We start from the raw sequence: 8,878 nt of genomic DNA on the forward strand, positions 1-8,878 counted from the left end.
ACTTTTTACTGTTCTAATTACGTTGGCAAGCAGTTGTGTTGTGCATAAGAACAGCCCTTAGCCGTGGTATATGGTCATACCACACCCCCTCGTGCATTATTGCTTAAATAACCACTAAAACTCAACAATAAGTCTCAATACCTCCTTAAATAGCATGAACGGGGAGGATAGGATCAGAAAAACAGAACGCATTTTGAAACAGGCAAAATATACTACAATTTGTGATATTGTGTAAAGTAAACGGAGGACCTTTATTTTGAAGCTTTTTGCACGATTTGGGACCAGTTAATGTCGCTGATTTCACGGAGCTGGCGTGAAAATAGTTTTTGTCGTTTTCATTGCTAATCAGTTGCTAGTCCCACTTCCTTCTCGCTTGAAATCACATTGACAAAGTTACCAACAACCACTTCCGGAATCTGGCTGAGCCAACTAAATAATAAAGATGGGTACAACATTTAGAACATGGTACTGAATTTCCCTCCCTAGCCCTACGAAAAAAACATAAAGCTATCTTCGAACGAAGCATGCTGAAGTTGTGGTGAATATCTCTAATCATACATTAGCCTGTTATAACCAAGCAATTCATCAGTGTATGTGTCATATTTACCTCTCTAGCTCCCTCTCTTTTCTATGGATTCAGATTATCATGATTGAAAATTCGCCTTCTCCCCTGCCATAAAGGGCAATCTACGGCTTTGTTATTTTCCTTGGCTCACAAATTGGCTTCTGTAAATCACATCATGTGACCTTTGAGTTTAGTCTGTGTCGATGACTGAAGTTGGCGATTCAATGCCATATTATTATCTGTAGGCTATGTGAAAATGCCAAATGTGCTCTCAAATGCAATGTGTTAGTCTGACTTTTCGATGTACTTTATGTTTTTGACCATTTTATACTCCTTCCCCAGTTTTGTATTTGTTGTGGGCCTATGTTCCAGATAAATGGCATTATTCAGTAGGGCTTACTTACTGGCCTTAAAAGTAAGTGAAATTAAACGAGACCACACTTAACATGTTTATTATAATTTATCTCAGGGATTCTTGAAAGATGGGACAATCTCAACTTTTTTCACATATATTTTTCTTAATATTGACAACATTTGAAATATGTATTTGATAGACCCAAAGTATCAGATCACACCATGTAAAGGAACAACCTCTAATTCTTTTTTTCTCCATAAAATGCAACTAACTGGATTCATGTCAACATTAGATTATTCAAATATGTAATACAAATCTCCAACATATTTTTGTTTTATTTTATAGCGCTATATATATACTGTTCCAGCACTAATTTCGTTACCATTTTGGCATGTTTTTCTAGATTTAACATAGAACAACATTTATAAAGCAAACATTATCCCTTAGATCTAGCTCAGTAAATACCTCAATAGTTTAAGCGTATGTTGCAGAACAGTGATTCAAATGTTCTTTCCGAATATTTACAAAAAAAAATCGATCTGAAGACATCAGTGACATAGTTGACAACAAATACTCAAGTCCAAACAGACATTTTTTTTGCCTCCTTAAAATAAACATTTGTAAAATATAGAACATTATTCATTTGAAAATTCCCAATGAAAACAACAATTCTATCAGCACTCTGACTGAGTAGTTGATGTTAGACAAAAATCTGACTGAGTTCATGTTTTACGGAGTTGACAAACATTTTTATTCTTCATTCAAGGGGTATACAAAGTAGCAATTTAGTTTTTCCTCAGTTTTTTATGACTCTAAAACCTTATTAAAATGAACATATTTGAACCAAAATGCATATCCTATCTTAATCTATCAGGGAGATGTTGCCAGTTTATGGCTGTGACCATTGTGATTTCAATATTGTTTGTTTAAATCTATCAAAAGTAGAGAGAACTTTACAGACCATGAGTGGTCTTGTTGCACTGCATGTAATGAGGACATGAAGAAGGGGTCCTGGTGTGGTTAACCCTGCTCATTCCTGAGTAATTTAGGATTTGTAAAAAAATTAACCAAATCGGACACATCTTTTAAGAATCACAGTTTTGAGAGAAATATTCTAGTCAGAGAGGGCTATTGCAATAAACTACATAAGATCCCTTTTCAGTTAATGGTAGACTCCGCGATATGACGTAGATGCATAAAGTAAACAGCATATTGGGTAAATTTCCACAACAACTTAGAGCGTTGAAGCGCAAGGCTCAACTTCTCTGTTGTTTTGGTGCCCTGGCTACCACACTGAACACCGTGAAGCGAACCTGTGCACATGCGCAGATACTGTGTGTAGCTGTGTGAAAGCGAAGTCTTGCATCTCGCTCATCCTAATATCTCTGGTGCTGCTCGTGGCAAAGTCATGTTGCTGAGTCTACCTTTTAATATTAATTATTGACCGTTTTTAGAATTGTAAACACTTTTTTGGAGAGTTTGAAATTGGGATCCTTTGCGTCTTACAAGGTGTGATGTCACGAGAGGCTGTGTCCTGGAGGGACGTTACATCCCCCTGAGGTGGCTGCAAACCCAGACAGCTATGGCTCCATCTGCTGGTATGGTCGGGAACTCCACCCCTCTATGGCCAATCTTCCCACGCAGCTGAAACAAATGAGGAGCTGATGAGCTGAAGGTTTGGGAAGGGAAGAGACACACTGAGGGAGTGTGTGGGGGGTGAAGAGACACAGTCTCCAACCTGGGCTCTCTGGAGGACAAGAGTGCTGCACGTCCACTTCCATGAGGAATATAAGGATTTGGAGATACTTACCTTTGGGAAATACTCACCTTTGGATATATGCACCTGTGGAAATACGTGAGAGACATTTGGAAGGACTTTTTGCTGGGTTGGCCACTAGCTGCAACGTGGACTACAGTAAGGCTGGGGAAAAGTTATCTGAGCGAGTGAGAATTATGATTTTGGATGTGGAAGAGACATCCCTGAACTGTTAACCCTTAAAGAGCCACAAGAGAACAGAATTTTGTTATATTTTCGTTAATTTCCCAAGACCTATAATAAAATCCTTGTTTTGTTTGAACCTTGTCTCCTTGCACTACTTGAGCAATCCCGCTGAAAGCTGTGTAGCCTCTCGTGACGTCACAAAGGGTATATCCGGGTATAGAACCGACATGGAAATGAAAAATATTGAAAATTCACAAAGCAAATCTTTCCCCTTATGTAATTTGTAAGATCAAATAATGCTACAAAATCCTTATTTTTTTAACTATAAAAATAAGGTTTCCCTGCCGGACAAGGATTGTCCGACTTTCAAGAATCCCTGGCCTTATAATCCATATAGAAAAATAATAAATCAGTGATCAGTTAAAGCTACAATACGGAATTCACAAAAACAGGAGAACAAATCACACTTTTTATTATTGACGTTCCGGCTATCATGGTCATGAGTGAGTTTCTTTATGTCCCATCTGCCGTCTCTGTAGGTATTGGGCTGTTGCTGTGCCAATCCATCTGCTGGCTGCAGTAGTAGTCTGTGTAGTCATGTTGTATTAACACTGCTCCGCTCAGCTCAGTGGACAACATAACAGGTAAGCATCAGGCAGCTGGATACTGACTATGTACTGTATGGACACATGACCATACAGGCAGCTTGAATCACTGGATGTCTGATGATCAGTATAATTCATGATAATCTGCATTGTTTCCTTAAATCAGACCTGTGTGAATGCCGTAAATGTTTTCCCTTGCCTTTCATGGTAACTTACAGTGCATTCCCTTTTTCCACATTTTGTTACGTTACAGCTTTATTCTAAAATGGATTAAATCGTTTTTTCCCCTCATCAATCTACACATAATATCCCATAATGATAAAGCAAAAACAGGTTTTTAGAAATATGGCATTTACATAAGTATCAGATCCTTTGCTATGAGACTCGAAATTGAGCTCAGGTGCATCTTGTTTCTATTGATCATCCTTGAGATGTTTCTACAACTTGATTGGAGTCCACCTGTGGTAAATGTAATTGATTGGACATGATTTGGAAAGGCACACACCTGTCTATATAAAGGCACACACCTGTCTATATAAGGTCCCACAGTTGACAGTGCATGTCAGAGCAAAAACCAAGCCATGAGGTCGAAGGAATTGTCCGTAGAGCTCCGAGACAGGATTGTGTCGAGGTACAGATCTGAGCAAGGATATCAATGTCTGCAGCATTGAAGGTCCCCAAGAATGGCCTCCACCAAGACTCTTCCTAGAGCTGGCCGCCCGGCCAAACTGAGCAATCGGGGGAGAAGGTTCTTGGTCAGGGAGGTGACCAATAACCTGATGGTCACTCTGACAGAGCTCCACAGTTCCTCTGTGGAGATGGGAGAACCTTCCAGAAGGACAACCATCTCTGTAGCACTACACCAATCAGGCCTTTATGATAGAGTGGCCAGACAGAAGCCAATCCTCAGTAAATGGCACATGACAGTCCGCTTGGAGTTTGCCAAAAGGCACCTAAAGGACTCTCAGACCAGGAGAAACAAGATTCTCTGGTCTAATGAAACCAAGATTGAACTCGTTGACCTCGTTGACCTGAATGCCAAGCGTCACGTCCGGAGGAAACCTTGCACCATCCCTACAGTGAAGCATGGTGGTGGCAGAATCATGCTGTGGGGATGTTCTTCAGTTGCAGGGACTGGGAGACTAGTCAGGATCAAGGGAAAGATGAGCGGAGCAAAGTACAGAGAGATCCTTGATGAAAACCTGCTCCAGAGCGCTCAGGACCTCAGACTGGGGTGAAGGTTCACCCTCCAACAGGACAACGACCATAAGCACACAGCCAAGACAACGTAGGAGTGGCTTCGGGACAAGTCTCTGAATGTACTTGAGTGGCCCAGCCAGAGCCCGGACTTGAACCTAATCGAATATCTCTGGAGAGACCTGAAAATAGCTGTGCAGTGACGCTCCCCATCTAACCTGACAGAGTTTGAGAGGATCTGTAGAGAAGAATGGGAGAAACTCCCCAAATACAGGTGTGCCAAGCTTGTAGTGTCATACCCAAGAAGACTCAAGGCTGTAATCGCTGCCAAAGGTGCTTCAACAAAGTACTGAGGAAAGGGTCTGAATATTTATGTAAATGTGATATTTCCGTTTTTTATTTTTGATACATTTGCAAAAATGTCAAAACAACTGTTTTTGCTTTGTCATTATGGGGTATTGTGTGTAGATTGATGAGGGGAAAAAACAATTTAATCCATTTTAGAATAAGGCTGTAACGTAACAAAATGTGGAAAAAGTAAAGGGGTCTGAATACTTTCCAAATGCACTGTATATCACAAGACAATTAGGCTAACACACCACAGTATTTACTACCTATAGGTTTTTAGTGCAATAGGATTTTGTACCATGGATTTGATTTCTATTAGGTTCTCTAATATCTGTCTCTCTGAATCTAGTCACCTCGACTGTAACCTATAGCCTACCTTATTGTCTTGAACAGATGTCTATGCCAGAGGTCAGAGGATAGATGACTGCCAGAAGAGGGCCATAACCAGATTAAAGGATGTCTCCATCAGTGAACTGAACAGAATTGTCTATTTATCACCTCAATGACACCAGATTTTTTGCATTCCCATTGGCAGAGTGAATACGGGACTAGGAAGTATGGCGTTACCTCAGTGAGGATGCTGTCATGATCGTTATAAACAGCGGACCAAGGCGCAGCGTGGTAAGCGTACATCTTTTATTAAGTACACACACGAACAAAACAACAAACCAAACGATACGTGAAGTCCTAGGTTAATACACCAAAGCAAACCTTACGGAACAAGATCCCACAATAAACAGTGCCAAACAAGCTGCCTAAGTATGGTCCCCAATCAGAGACAACGAGAATCAGCTGCCTCTGATTGGGAACCACCCTGGCCAACATAGAAATACACGAACTAGAACAAAACATAGAAAATAACACGTAGAAAATCCACACCCTGGCTCAACATATAAGAGTCCCCAGAGCCAGGGCGTGACAGTACCCTGCGACCGTGCCAACCAAACACAAGAGGGTAGGGGCCGGGTGGGCATTCCGCCTCGGAGGCGGATCCGGCTCCGGGCGTGACCACCACTCTCTCTCTACCCCCCCCGTAGCGCCCCTGGTCTGGTCTGGCCCCGCTGGCCGGAGCTGGACTGGACATCGGTGGAGCGGATTGCTTTGGCTCCGGTGTGGAGCAGCTGACCGGTGCCTGGAACAGGCACGGACCGTGCCGGGCTGACGACGCGCACCACTGGCTTGGTGCGGGGAGCAGGAACGGACCGGGCTGGCGACGCGCACCACTGGCTTGGTGCGGGGAGCAGGAACGGGCCGGACCGGGCTGACGACGCGCACCACTGGCTTGGTGCGGGGAGCAGGAACGGGCCGGACCGGGCTGACGCAGCGCACCACTGGCTTGGTGCGGGGAGCAGGAACGGGCCGGACCGGGCTGGCGACGCGCACCACTGGCTTGGTGCGGGGAGCAGGAACGGACCGGGCTGGCGACGCGCACCACTGGCTTGGTGCGGGGAGCAGGGACGGGCCGGACCGGGCTGGCGACGCGCACCACTGGCTTGGTGCGGGGAGCAGGAACGGGCCGGACCGGGCTGACGACGCGCACCACTGGCTTGGTGCGGGGAGCAGGAACGGGCCGGACCAGGCTGGCGACGCGCACCACTGGCTTGGTGCGGGGAGCAGGAACGGGCCGGACCGGGCTGGCGACGCGCACCACTGGCTTGGTGCGGGGAGCAGGAATGGGCCGGACCGGGCTGGCGACGCGCACCACTTGTTTGGTGCGGGGAGCAGGAACAGGCCGGACCGGGCTGGCGACGCGCACCACTGGTTTGGTGCGGGGAGCAGGAATGGGCCGGACCGGGCTGGCGACGCGCACCACAGGCTTGGTGCGAGGGACAGGAACAGGCCGGGCTGGACTGTGGAGACGGACTGGAGGTCTGGAACGGAGAGCTGACACAACCCGTCCTGGTTGAATGCCTATTTCCACACACTCTGTGTGAGGCATCAGCACAGGACGTACAGGGCTGTGCACTCGTACTGACACTACAGCACGTGGCACTGGCGCAGGATATCCGGGCCCGAGGAGGGGTACTGGAGGCCACGAGCGTTGAGCCGGCACACTCCGTCCTGGCTGCATGCCCACCTTAGCACGACACGTGCGTGGTGCTAGCACAGGACGTATAGGACTGTGCCGGAACACTCGCGGCACAGTACGTAGCTCCGCATAACTCGGAACCTGCCCAGTCTCACGCTGCCTAGCCTGAGTACGGGGAGTTGGCACTGCTCTACCTCTAGGCTCCGCCAACCACCCTTCCAGCCCCCCAAACCTGGTGGCCTCCTCTCCTAAATCGCCGATGCGCCCTGTAGCTGCCTCCAGCAGCCCCGTCGTCCATGCCGTGTGCCCCCCCCAAAAAAATTATTGGTGTTGCCTCTCGCGTGTCCGTCGTCGGCACGGTTGGTGCCGTTTCTCCTCTCTTGCCAGGGCCTGTACCTTTGCCCAGGGCCCTCTGCCCGCGAATATATCCTCCCAAGACCACCATTCGCCCACCTGGGACATCGCCAACTCCTCCTGCTTGGCACGCTGCTTGGTCCTTTTATGGTGGGATCTTCTGTCACGATCGTTATAAACAGCGGACCAAGGCGCAGCGTGGTAAGCGTACATCTTTTATTAAGTACACACACGAACAAAACAACAAACCAAACGATACGTGAAGTCCTAGGTTAATACACCGTAACAAACCTTACGGAACAAGATCCCACAATAAACAGTGCCAAACAAGCTGCCTAAGTATGGTCCCCAATCAGAGACAACGAGAATCAGCTGCCTCTGATTGGGAACCACCCTGGCCAACATAGAAATACACAAACTAGAACAAAACATAGAAAATAACACATAGAAAATCCACACCCTGGCTCAACATATAAGAGTCCCCAGAGCCAGGGCGTGACAGATGCTGACTAAGAAAATTAACAAATAGCTGATTGATGCTATGTTTTATATGCACTGCAATGATAGTTGCTTGATGTAAAAGTGTGGTATCTCAAATGATACTTATTTAGTATTTGTCACTATCGCTTTAAAGGGGTCCCCTTACTATTGTAAATGTCTTACAAATTATTTCCTTTTAACATTTTGTTTGGGGATATGAATGACTTCAGCCTCGATTCACAAGTCGTCTGGGGAAAAAAATCGAAGAAGCTCCTCAAGAACAAATTTCCTTAGAAAGTTATTTAATGCAATTCCTGAACATTTATCACAAACTTCACACATTTTCATGTTAATAAGTTCATTATCCTCTCACCAAGTTAGGTTTCATATTAATGTCTATTAAAACCATGTGAACTGATCTTAATTATTCTATTTGTGCTTTTTGGTTTAACTTAAATAGGACTCCTGTGGATATGCATTTCAATTCTCAGAGAAATGTCAGTTGTCTTGTCTTATCTTGCTATCTTTCTCACTCCCACTAGTTTCTGTCTATAGTCCACTCAACACCTGTCAAAGGTAACTGGAAGTACAGCACAAATATAAATGCAAAATGTTTCAATATGCTGCTGAGCTGAGGGTAGACAACCAATCTATTTGCTGGATATTTTGTTTTGTTTATTGTGCATTTTAACATTGTTTATTATAATTCAACTCTGTTGATCAATGGTATTAATCCTGCAACATACCTGTATGTTATAATTGTCCACCATCCACTGTGTTGAGCCAGTGTTTTTATTTGAATGCTCGGGGCAAGCAGAGGACAGTTTTGTCACCATAACTGGCATCTCTCCTCACCGTGGGAATTTGCTGAGGTTTTAGATGCACCTTTTCCATCACTTGTGACAGGACAAAGATTTGACTTGCAGATGAACCCTGGGCAGTCAGGTGACCTGACCACAGCAGCTCGCACATCATCTGCTCTTCAACCTCTTGTGATAATCCG

At 45.2% G+C, this 8,878-nt stretch overlaps 1 pseudogene; it reads left to right on the top strand.

The window, feature by feature from the left end:
* The first annotated feature begins 415 nt into the window (after nucleotides 1–415).
* Nucleotides 416–5,518, top strand: LOC121551876 (annotated as a pseudogene).
* The last annotated feature ends 3,360 nt before the right edge of the window (nucleotides 5,519–8,878 follow it).

Source organism: Coregonus clupeaformis, chromosome 35 (assembly GCF_020615455.1).
Source record: "Coregonus clupeaformis isolate EN_2021a chromosome 35, ASM2061545v1, whole genome shotgun sequence".
Lineage (NCBI taxonomy): Eukaryota > Metazoa > Chordata > Actinopteri > Salmoniformes > Salmonidae > Coregonus > Coregonus clupeaformis.